We start from the raw sequence: 11118 nt of genomic DNA, 5'->3' as shown, positions 1-11118 counted from the left end.
TATAGATAATTGAATGAGACAGGACTTAGACTAAATCTGTGAATGTAATTCCATATCCAAGACTATAAACTTTCCTTAATCAGGATACTTTGAAGGAATTCTTTCAGCCAATAACAATTACACTGAACTATACTACTTTTCAGCCCATAAACATAGTATGATTTCCAATAAACATGTCATGGCAGGCTTGGTGAGAATTTATTTGTCCGTTTATTGATTAACTACCTGGCATGCCTCAGGCATTGTTCTGAAAGTGCTAGGCTCCACCGCTGAATAAGGCAGCTAAAGTTCTCTCTGATATCTGGAGAAGATAGATAGGTGGGGAATTACAGCTGTCACGGGAGTAGCAAGTCGGAGTGCTACTTTAGGCAGTGTAGTCATGAGAATTTTTGCTGAGGTGGTTGAAATGAAGCTGAGATGATGACCTGTAAGATGAGACTGGAAGAGCCAGTGGTGTGATCCTCTGCAGGAAGTGTATGCCATGCAAGGTGAACAACTAATGAAAATGAAGTACAATTGGTTCCACTTAGACTGTTACCATAACACAACAGCAGTGGAAGTCCAGATGAGCACTCTCTTCTACAGTTCTTCATTTTTGTGGATAGTAACTTGTAAAAAAAACAAATGAAAGCATTAGAATGTTGATACATTTCTACATCCTTATGCTCTACAAATTAAGGTTAAAGGAGAAAAGAAAACATGTCTGATGGTTGCATTCATATAAGATTCTTAAAATTTAGAATAATTTAGAAGGAAAGAAAGCAAAGTGGGTTGGTTTGGTGATACAGAGTTGAGTCAAGACTAGGTAACAAAGGAACTGAGAGATATCTGGAGAATGATCAGGGTTTTGATTGCTGGTATGTGATCATTCATAATTGCATATGCTGTATAACAGTCGTTACAAACAGTAGGCCCATGTATTTCAATTTACATTAAATACACATGACTAGAGTAAAAATAAAGTTAGATTAGCTCATTTTCTTACATGCAGGATTGTTGGTAGTACCTCTGTTAAGTTTTCAAAAGTGCTTAATGAACTTCTCTCCATAGCGCATAGTGGGCTTTGCTGATCTTTCCATGGTACTCACTCCCCTACATTTGGAAGACTCTTTTTTCAATGTGGGAAAAGTAAGAATGTTTATCCAATCTATTCACAAACATGTCTCCTCGAGAACTTTGTGTAAGAACTAAAGAACTTAATTTGCCTATGGTTTCAGCATTCCCTTTTAATTAGTAATTCTGGAAAACCTGAATTCAATCAGCTAAATACAGTTTCTCATTTTACCCTGTTCCTTAGAAACAAGCTGCTTCTATCATTTGCCCTCTCTCTTATTTCCTAATTCTTCCATTCTCTTCCATCCTTCCTTCCTTCCTCTCTTTCCTCCTCCCACTGAATACCGTGTGTGTGTGTGTGTGTGTGTGTGTTCACACACATGCACAGAAGTGAGCTGATGTGAACCTAAAGTCTTGCACATGCTGGCTTACTATTATTCCTTATGCAATGAAGAAACAATTTCCTGAGGTCAGGAAATCCTGCCTTTAGAGCATGTTATTCCCAACATTAAGAGTATTTTTCCTTTAGCTGTGTTTGTGCAAGAAATATAACCAGATAAGTGTTTTTTCCTGCTAGTTTTGTTTTATATATGCCAACTTCTGTTAGAATGTTTATGACCTTCATTTATACCACATGGAAAAGTCAGAGTCTTAGAGATGCCAAATCTGTACTGCTATGAAGTGATGAACACCCATGATAAATCCCTATCAAAGAGTAGACAGTTCAGGCTGTGCATGTATATGAACCAGCTTCCACTGAAGGGGCTTCACAGAGCTCTGAAGAATAGAAATACAAATAATCAATGAAGTCTCTAGATATACATCACGATCCCAAGAGCATGCTGACCTGATGATTCCCACTGGTGCATTGTTCAGTAACCAGTCACATCTGCAGAATGTACTCACACCTCTATTTTGAAGTTCTACATTAGTCTACTTGCAAACCTTCATTTTCCAAATGACTCATGACTATACTAAAATACTACATAGAATATACCATATAAGAATTTTGTCCTATCTTTATGGCCCTCCAAGTTCATGCAACAGATCCTATTTGTCAGTTTGGCATGAAGAAATAGGGGCATTTGTGACAGATGAGTAGACATGCAGTAGATATGAGGGTTTTACCAGCTGCTTCCCTCTCAGTTTGGAATATTCTTCCTTAAGACCATTGGAGACAAAGGTAGGTAAAGACAGTTCCTTCCAACCCCCCCCAGTAGAATTTGTGGATGAAATGGATAGCAGGAATATTTTAGAAAAGCATTAGCCAAAGTAACTTCAGGATCATATCTTAATGATGGCTACTTTGACACAGATGGGTTATTGGTCACCAAGTCCTTAAATTTAATCTCACAAATTTTTCTATGACTTAATAAGCCTCTCTTTTCATTATTACTACATTAGTATTTAGAATTTGTGAAGAGCAATCTATTTTTCTAACATAGCTGGTGCAGATACATTTGATTGGAATCAAAACACTGAATGGTTTTTACAAGAGAACTTTATTGTTTAAACATGCACACTGTATTAAAACACACTGGTTCCACAATTCACCTACCACAGTCTAGCTGCCGATATAATCCCTAGTAACTGTGAGGCTTTTGACAGGTTATTTAAACCATCTCTACCTTGATTTCACCTCTGCAGAATGCAGGTAATAATATTAATATCTTAGAATATTTGAGGGGATTTTTAAGAATTAATAAGAATATTAATTGAACATAGTGTCTAGCACATGCTAAGCTACCAACAGAAATTATTATATGTAACTATTATTATCAGTGCAATTTATAAAATCCTACTTATCTGATGAGGAAATTTGATTTTCAAGTGTCTATATCCTGGGAAAGCAATGAGTAAGTGTCAGGGGGAATGTCACCAGTAGATCTTCAGAACATCACTAAGAATGTTATGTCAACTTGCTTGGTTAACATACCATGTAAATCTTTTCTAAGACAAACCCTCAATAGTTCATACTAGGCCAACCTGAAAGATAACTGTGTATTCTTTTCTAAAAGTATAATGATGAAATAGGCCTTTTTTCTAGATTATTCTCAAGTTATTAATACATAAAAAGAGAGCATAAAAAAGAGCAACAACAAAGCCACTTTGTGGCTCAAGTAGCTAGTGAGTAAAGCATTCCATATATCTGGAGAAGTTTTCATGTGCAATTCCCTGCCAGGGAAGATGCTGTACTTAACTTGACCTACGTGATAAAAGTAGATGAGCTAGTTTTGTGTGGGAAGAACACTGATTTATGGAGATAATTTCCTAAGGCTTTGTTTGCTTTATGTTTGTATTACAAAATAATTTGTAACGTGTTTCAGGGAAGAAAGAAAAAAATTGAAGTCACTGACCTGTGTTTGAAATAAAGAAAAACTGTATAGATTTTTTAACTAAACATTTGATATACTAAGCATGCTTTTACTCCCCACACATGAACAATTAATGATAGTAGGAATAATGACTTCCTAAGGACCGGTTTAAGGCAATACACACTGTATGTGTATCATACACCCAGGTGTGCCGATACCCTTATTGCACCTCTTCATTACAGTCATTTTGTTTTTTGTTTGTTTGCTTGCTTTTTGATACAGGTTTTCTCTGTGTAGCTTTGGAGCCTGTCCTGGAACTAGCTCTTATAGACCAGGCTGGCCTCGAACTCACAGAGATCTGCCTGCCTCTGCTGCCTGAGTGCTGGGATTACAGGTGTGGGACACCTATGCCCAGCTTCTTTACAGTCATTTTGTTAACCACTGGCAAACCACAGGACAGTAGTCAGATTCACAGAATGAAAGCCATATAACAAAATACTGAATACCAAGTCATTTAAAAAAATATTGCCAAAACCCCCATTATCTAATGGGTTATATTTTTTCCACAAATACAGTCAGTAGGTCCATAATGAGATATCTCATAGCTGGAAATTTCTTTCCTGTTGCTGGGACACAGTTGTGGTCTCAGTGTCACAAACCAGTTGAAGAATCAAATCACAATTTGTTTCTTCCAAAATATCCATTCCCAGAAACAAAACATGTCGCATACTGACATCCTAGTAAGGATAGGGAAGCTTCCTTCTAAATGTCTATCTCATTCTGTTTCTACCTCTGATAATTGGCTTGGTTTCACATTTTCCCATACCAAGTTGTTTTCTGCAAGTCTTGGACATCTAGTGACCTTGCCTCTCTTTTGTATGTCATGGTTTTGTAACATCTTTACATTGTTGTCTATGCACTGTTATTGTCCCCTTTGTTGCCTTCCTGTTAAGATCAAGACAAAAAAATACTTTTTATCCCACCACACATGATCTTTGCATCACTCTTGTAATTCTGCCTTGTATTCCTAACCATGCAAGATAAGAGAGATGTGAATGCCCATAGATTTGGGCATAAGCATAGCAACTTCAGGACTGAAAGGAATTTAGGGATATTTAACTTAACTTGTGCTTCTATTGTGTGTGTGGCAGAGGTACATGCACCATAGTGCATATGTGGGAGTTAGAGGTAATTTGTAGAAGAAGTCCTCTCCTTTTAACATATGTGTTACAGGTATTGAACTCAAGTCACTGGCTTGGTGGCTAGCAATTTGACCCATGAGCCATTTTTTTTTTACCCTAATGTATTTAATCTTCAATCTCTGAAATCTAAAAATGCATATGGGGTTCCACATCTCTATTGTTTCAGAGGCTGGGAATGTGTAAATTGTGTCACCAGAAGTACTTTGAGCCAGGCTTGGGGGTGGCTCAGATCTGAACCCCTTGCCCACTGTCAAAAAAAAATTACTATTACTACTACTACTACTACCACCACCACCACCACACACAGCAACACACACACACACACACACACACACACACACACTTGAAAAGTAATATATGGAGAGAATAGAAACACACACACACAAAAACACACACCCTGCTGTGATGAAACACCATGACCAAAAGTAACTTAAAGATGGAGAAGTTTACTTCATTCAGGCATGTCAAGGCAGGAACTGAAGCAGGGCATTAACCTGGAGTCAGAACCTGAAGGTGAGGCCATGGAAGAGTGCTCCTTACTGGGCTGCTTCTCCTATCTTGCAAAGATGCTTTCTTAAAGTGCCCAGGCCCACCAGCCCACTGTGAGCTGGCCCTCCAATGTCAATTATCAATAGGACAATCTGGTAGGGCATTTCCTGAATTGAGGCTCTCTCTTCCCAAATGACTCTAGATTGTGTTAAATAGACCTCAAACTAGTTAATGCAAAGATTTGGATGAATATTTAACATCTGGGCTTCTTTACATCTCCAGTTTTCTTCCCTCTTAAGAGGGAAACTTGGAAACTGGCTAGGATAAAGGAGACAAAAAGATACTCATGAAGACAGGAACTGAGAAACCACCCTCTTCTTCCCACATCACTGTTGTCCAAATGTAAGGTCGTATAAATACAAAATGCTAACTGTTAACTATTACTTTTAGTCCCATCCTTAGTTTTAGTATCTTGACTTAGTGTTTCTTCTCTATATTAGCTTTTCCCTTCCTCTTGTCTCTCCCTCTCCTTCTTCCCATCCCACTTCTCTCCCGCTTTCCTTCCTTTCTCCTCTGTCTTTGCCCCCTTGGTTGTTCCATGCATGTTCTGGTAAATTAACTTTCATAGGTAAAATGGGTTTGAACGCTAATACTAAAGAACTAGCACTTCAGCCAGTATCACAGGAGTCTAGGGGAACACCCCAAAGTGAAAGACAAGTTAATTAGATGAGAACATGGGGGATGAATAATACCCTAAAATATGCATGTAAAGGCTCTGAATTTATGCCACACATCCTAGGTTATTTGAAACTAAACTAATCTTCACTGTTTGGAAAAAAATAAAACAAAACAAAAGAACTTCGGGAATTTGACTAGTCCTTCCCTTTTTAGAAATTAACAAGAACAAAATACAAAGGATGCCAGATAGAGAGTAGGAAGAATGGGATTCTTGATTGAATTCCTCCTCCAGGGGCTGAGAGGCTATTATATTTTCAAGTGTTTATCATTTCATAGGCAAAAGATAAGGCATTCATTTGACTGAGCCTGAGGCTCAGGAGAATGAGATATCAGTACGAATGGCCATGAGAAAGTCACTTAGTTATACCTGGAGACCTAGAGGCTTGAGTAGATCCCCTGAGTTCTGTCCAGTCAACCACAGAAAACAGACTACTTTAGGTTTGCTTTCATGGCTAAAATTAGGAAGAAACATTTTGAAAATTCAATGTAATAAATATTATACTTAAGTTATAATAAATAAAAATACTTTACTCCCATACATAATCATTTTCCCTTTAGAATGTTTAACCCCATAGATTGTGGCAATCTGTGGCAGCATGTGCTTACCTGTTTTATCTTATATTAAAATGATCAAGAGGTATTTCTGGGCAAAAAAGCAAAGTGCTTTTCAAACTTACAAGCACAAGCTAATGGATACACACCCAGTATATATTTTTAGGAATTGCATTGCAAAAGGGCATTAATAATACTGAATTCATTTGAATTACACATTTTACATTCCCCTCACCTCTATCAGTGCTTCTGCGAAGTGCTAAAGTGACAATTACATATAAAACATTAATTGTAACTTTTTTCACGTATCCTTTGGATGACTGAACATAAAAGAGAATAAGAACTTGAACCCGGGAGTTGGAAATAGATTGAAAATCCAGCATAATATACCCAAGATTCTCAAATGTGACACATTGCTAAATTCCCCTAAAAGTTAATTTCTTTATTTATAAAAAGAAATGGTAATGGCTGAGGAGATGGCTCAGCAGTTAAATCACTAATATAATCATGAAGACACATACCTGTGTAAATGATGCATGGGTGTATAAGTCCAGTATTCAGAGGGCTAGAGCTGTGCTGGAGCAAGCTAGCTAACTAGACTGGCTTTATCAACAAGCTCTGAGCTTGACTAAGAGATGTCACTTCAGTGAATATGGTAGAGAGAGAATGAGGACAATTCCTGATATCAACCTAGGACTCCCTGAACCACATGTGTGCCCACCCACTGACTCCCCACTACACAAGTACAGGTGAGCCAGCCCTTCCATACACATAGCACACGTACACTAAACAAGTAAGTAAACAAAAAGCACAAACCAATGCTAAAATAGCATCTGCCATGAAGGATCATTTGTAGAATTTCGGTTGATACTTACAAAATGCTTAAGCATCAAGGTGATAGTAATACTTGATCTATACATTGAAATTCCCATAGATTTTGTGGCTTTATTGTATCCTAGAAAGATTATCAATAATGTCCCTCCCCTTTTTTCTATCACTAGGAATTTGGGATATTTAAAATTATGTGGGGGATAGAGCATCCTTTCTATAAATATCTACCTCATAAAATATTGCTTCCAGTTGTGTTTATTTTCTTGGGAGATATTCTGCAAGCTAGAAATGTCGTATCAAGTGAGAGGTTTTTATAGACCTTCTTGGAAATTGCTAAATTACTCTCCAGAGGAAAGTAAACCAATTTGCAGATAGCTGTGTGATATTAAACCTCTTTCCTCATAGACACACTAACATTCAGTTTTCATTATTTTAATTTATTTATTATAGAAGAAACATCATAAAATTATATAAAAACATTTTTCTTTAACTGTTGATGTAACAAGGGTTTTGTTGGTGTCCTTGTTTTCCCAGTCTAAGACTGGCACTTGTTCCTAACCAGTTAATTTTCCTGACAAATTAGAAAGCCATTCACCGAGAAACCCGACCGTGAGGCTTTGCGTTTCCTCTTTCCAGCCTGCGCCTAGCGATGGGCATCTCTCAGGACAACTGGCACAAGCACCGCAAGACCGGAGGTAAGAGAAAACCCTACCACAAGAAGCGGAAGTATGAACTGGGACAGCCTGCTGCCAACACGAAGATTGGCCCTTGTCGTATAGTATACACACAGTCCGAGTTCGAGGAGGCAATAAGAAGTACTGTGCCCTAAGATTGGATGTGGGAAACTTTTCCTGGGGCTCTGAGTGCTGTACTCGAAAAACAAGAATCATTGACGTTGTCTACAATGCATCCAATAATGAGCTGGTCCGCACCAAGACCCTAGTGAAGAACTACATTGTGCTCATCGACAGGACAGCACACCGTACGAGTTCCACTATGCACTGCCCCTGGGCCGCAAGAAGGGGGCCAAGCTGACTCCTGAGGAGTAAGAAACACTAAACAAAAAACGATCCAAGAAAATTCTAAAGAAATATGATGAAAGGAAAAAGAACGCCAAAATCAGCAGTCTTCTGGAGGAGCAGTTCCAGCAGGGCAAGCTTCTTGTCTGTATTGCCTCAAGACCAGGCCAGTGTGGCAGAGCAGATGGCTATGTGCTAGAAGGCAAGGAGCTAGAGTTCTATCTGAGGAAGATCAAAGCCAGGAAAGGCAAATAAACCATCATTCATAGCTCATGTAATAAAGACGTTTATTGTTCTATTAAAAAAGAAAAGAAAAAAACAGCCATTCACCATTTCAGGGCATTTTGTCATCATCATAATCACCAAAGAACCCTAGGCAAAATTATACACAAATGCTTCCTTGGAAGGTAACATTTCTGGGTCTGCTACTATAGAACAAAGCTAAGAATATTCTGAGACATTACACACCATAGGAATCAGTGTGTCAGAATTCAGTTAGAAAGAGAATTGCTACATGATTTGGATAACTTGGAATTCATGGGAACAGCGATCATTTGAAACTCATAGATTCAATAGATTCTTCATTGTATGATTTAATGGTACTTTTCAGAGAATCATTTTCCCGGATCCCTGGTTTGTTGTTTTGTCCAACATAGGACATCTTTGTACCTGGGAATCCTCACAGGCATCTCCCTTTCCTCTCTACTGGAGATTCAGTGTAATCACCCCAAATTTATTTTTTCATATCACAAACAAACAAAAACTGGCATTCAGCTACCTTGTGTTCACTACACTATAAAAGAAGTTTGATGAACTTCTAAGTTTTCAGATACTGGACACTTTTAAAGATTGATAGGACTCTGGTGACTGAACAACTAATAGACACTATTGAAAAAGAAATGGAAAGATAGTGAAGAAGAAGGGTAACCACCCAGAGATAGTGAGAGGCAAATGTCTTACTTAACAGTAGAGTAACTGGGCATCTGGGCAATGACAAACCATAATGGAAGCAGCAAACCTCAGGAGGCTGATGTTGAGCATCAAGAGCACTCAAGAGAATTTCAATCTGTGGAGTAGTAAATGAAAAGAAATAGTTTTAAATGGATGGAGAGCTGGTTATAATGTAAACATGGATAAGATAGAAACTGATAAGAGACAAGGAAATTGCTGTAATACAACAAACGTATGAAGTCACTGAAATGAAAATACACTATAAGCAAAAGGTAGCCCAAGATGTAGACAACTGAGAATCAGAGGAATGGCCGTAGACAGAATTCCAGAATTAGGTGAATTTGAGAAAAGTAGAAAATAATGAAATGTTCTAGAGGTTTCTAACAGAGGTTAGAAAATAAATACCAAATAATTTGGGTGAATAAAATTGAAAACTTGGAATGGAATAATTGTTATCATATAATCAAGATATGTCCCAAATATTGAGGTTTCAAAATGAAAATACATACAAAAGGCCTTAGATCATAAAATAAAAGTAAAAGGAAAAAAAAAAGAGGGGAGGTAGCTAGGGAAAATAGGAGAAAGGGGGTAGAAAATATTTTTATGCCAAATAAACAGGACTCTCTTTTACAATGTATACATATAAAAAGGATTAATGTATCTGAAGAAACTTAAATCCTATATGTCATAGGAAAAAACAAATGAAACACTGACTTAACATCACTACAAATAGAGACAGAAACTCCTAAATTAAGAACAAATACTTTCCACTTTTCTTTAAAAATAATATTTTAAATCATGACCAATAATCTCTTCCTTAGAATTTTAACAATGGTTTAAAAAATATTCAGAAAATCTACTAACATAATTACTCTCCTAGTTAGGAAAAAACCATCATTTTTATAAATAAATTTTTTGAGTAATCATACAACTATTTTTTTTAAGGAAATGAGCTACAAAATAGTAAAAGGAATATAGAAGACACTGGACATGAGTATTAACCCAATAGCCATTAGCCAGGGCCTAAATGGCCTAGACAACTGCTTTATAAATACTCACATCTCCACATTCCGTTTCAACTAATCCTTCAATGCTTAGCATCATCCTCATCTCTAAGTCATTATATTGATGAGTTTACATAATTGACAGTCTTTAACACTGTTCTGAAAAAATGCAGGAAAGTGTAACTTCCCTAATGGCCACCCTTCTTCCTATCTTTATCTTAGGCATGCGTTCCCAGACACATTGGGCTTCTCTCTTTCTTTAAGTCTCTCTTCCCTACCATGCAGCTGTTTGCTTGACATATGGCTCACTTCTGTTTTAACCTTATTCAAACATGGCTTGCTTTCTTTGCTTTCTTCTTGCTCACTTTGGCATTTTTCTTTTAGACTCCAGTAAAATTCTTCTTGAACTTAAAAATGGCTAGGAACAGATATAAAGATCACACAATAAGAAAAAGAAAGATTGGATATGTTGATAGGTATCTAAAAGTCTAGTACTTGAGAAAGATCAGGCATTCAAGTCACACAGTGCATTCAAAGTCTGCCTGAACTACACAAGGCTCCATCTCAAACCTGAGAGGCAAAATCATGAGCCAGTAAGATGTGTCAGAGTGGGCAAAAGCATTGGCTAACAAACTTGAGGGTCTCAAGTTTGATTCTTGGAATCTGCAAAATGCCAGATACAGTAGTTTGGATCTGTAATCTCCTGAGCTACTACAGTGGGATAGAAGATGGGAGTCAGAGACAAAGAAAACACCGAGATTTCATGGGTGAGATAGCCCGTAGTACATAGCACAGAAAAATCAAGAGAGACCTTGCCTCAACAACTAGAAGGAAAATTGACCTAACTCCCCAAAGTTGTGCTCTGACATCCATGCATGCACTCCTGTATACACTTCAACAAATACACACACATCACACATACACTAAAAATAACTTTTATAAATAAAAAGAAAATCTCTCAGAT

At 37.4% G+C, this 11118-nt stretch overlaps 1 pseudogene; it reads left to right on the top strand.

The window, feature by feature from the left end:
• Window positions 1-7829: 7829 nt before the first annotated feature.
• LOC127238106 (40S ribosomal protein S8-like) lies at window positions 7830-8481 on the top strand (annotated as a pseudogene).
• The last annotated feature ends 2637 nt before the right edge of the window (window positions 8482-11118 follow it).

Source organism: Phodopus roborovskii, unplaced genomic scaffold (genome assembly GCF_943737965.1).
Source record: "Phodopus roborovskii unplaced genomic scaffold, PHOROB, whole genome shotgun sequence".
NCBI classification, from domain to species: domain Eukaryota; kingdom Metazoa; phylum Chordata; class Mammalia; order Rodentia; family Cricetidae; genus Phodopus; species Phodopus roborovskii.
This window is presented reverse-complemented; position numbering and strand designations above follow the sequence as displayed.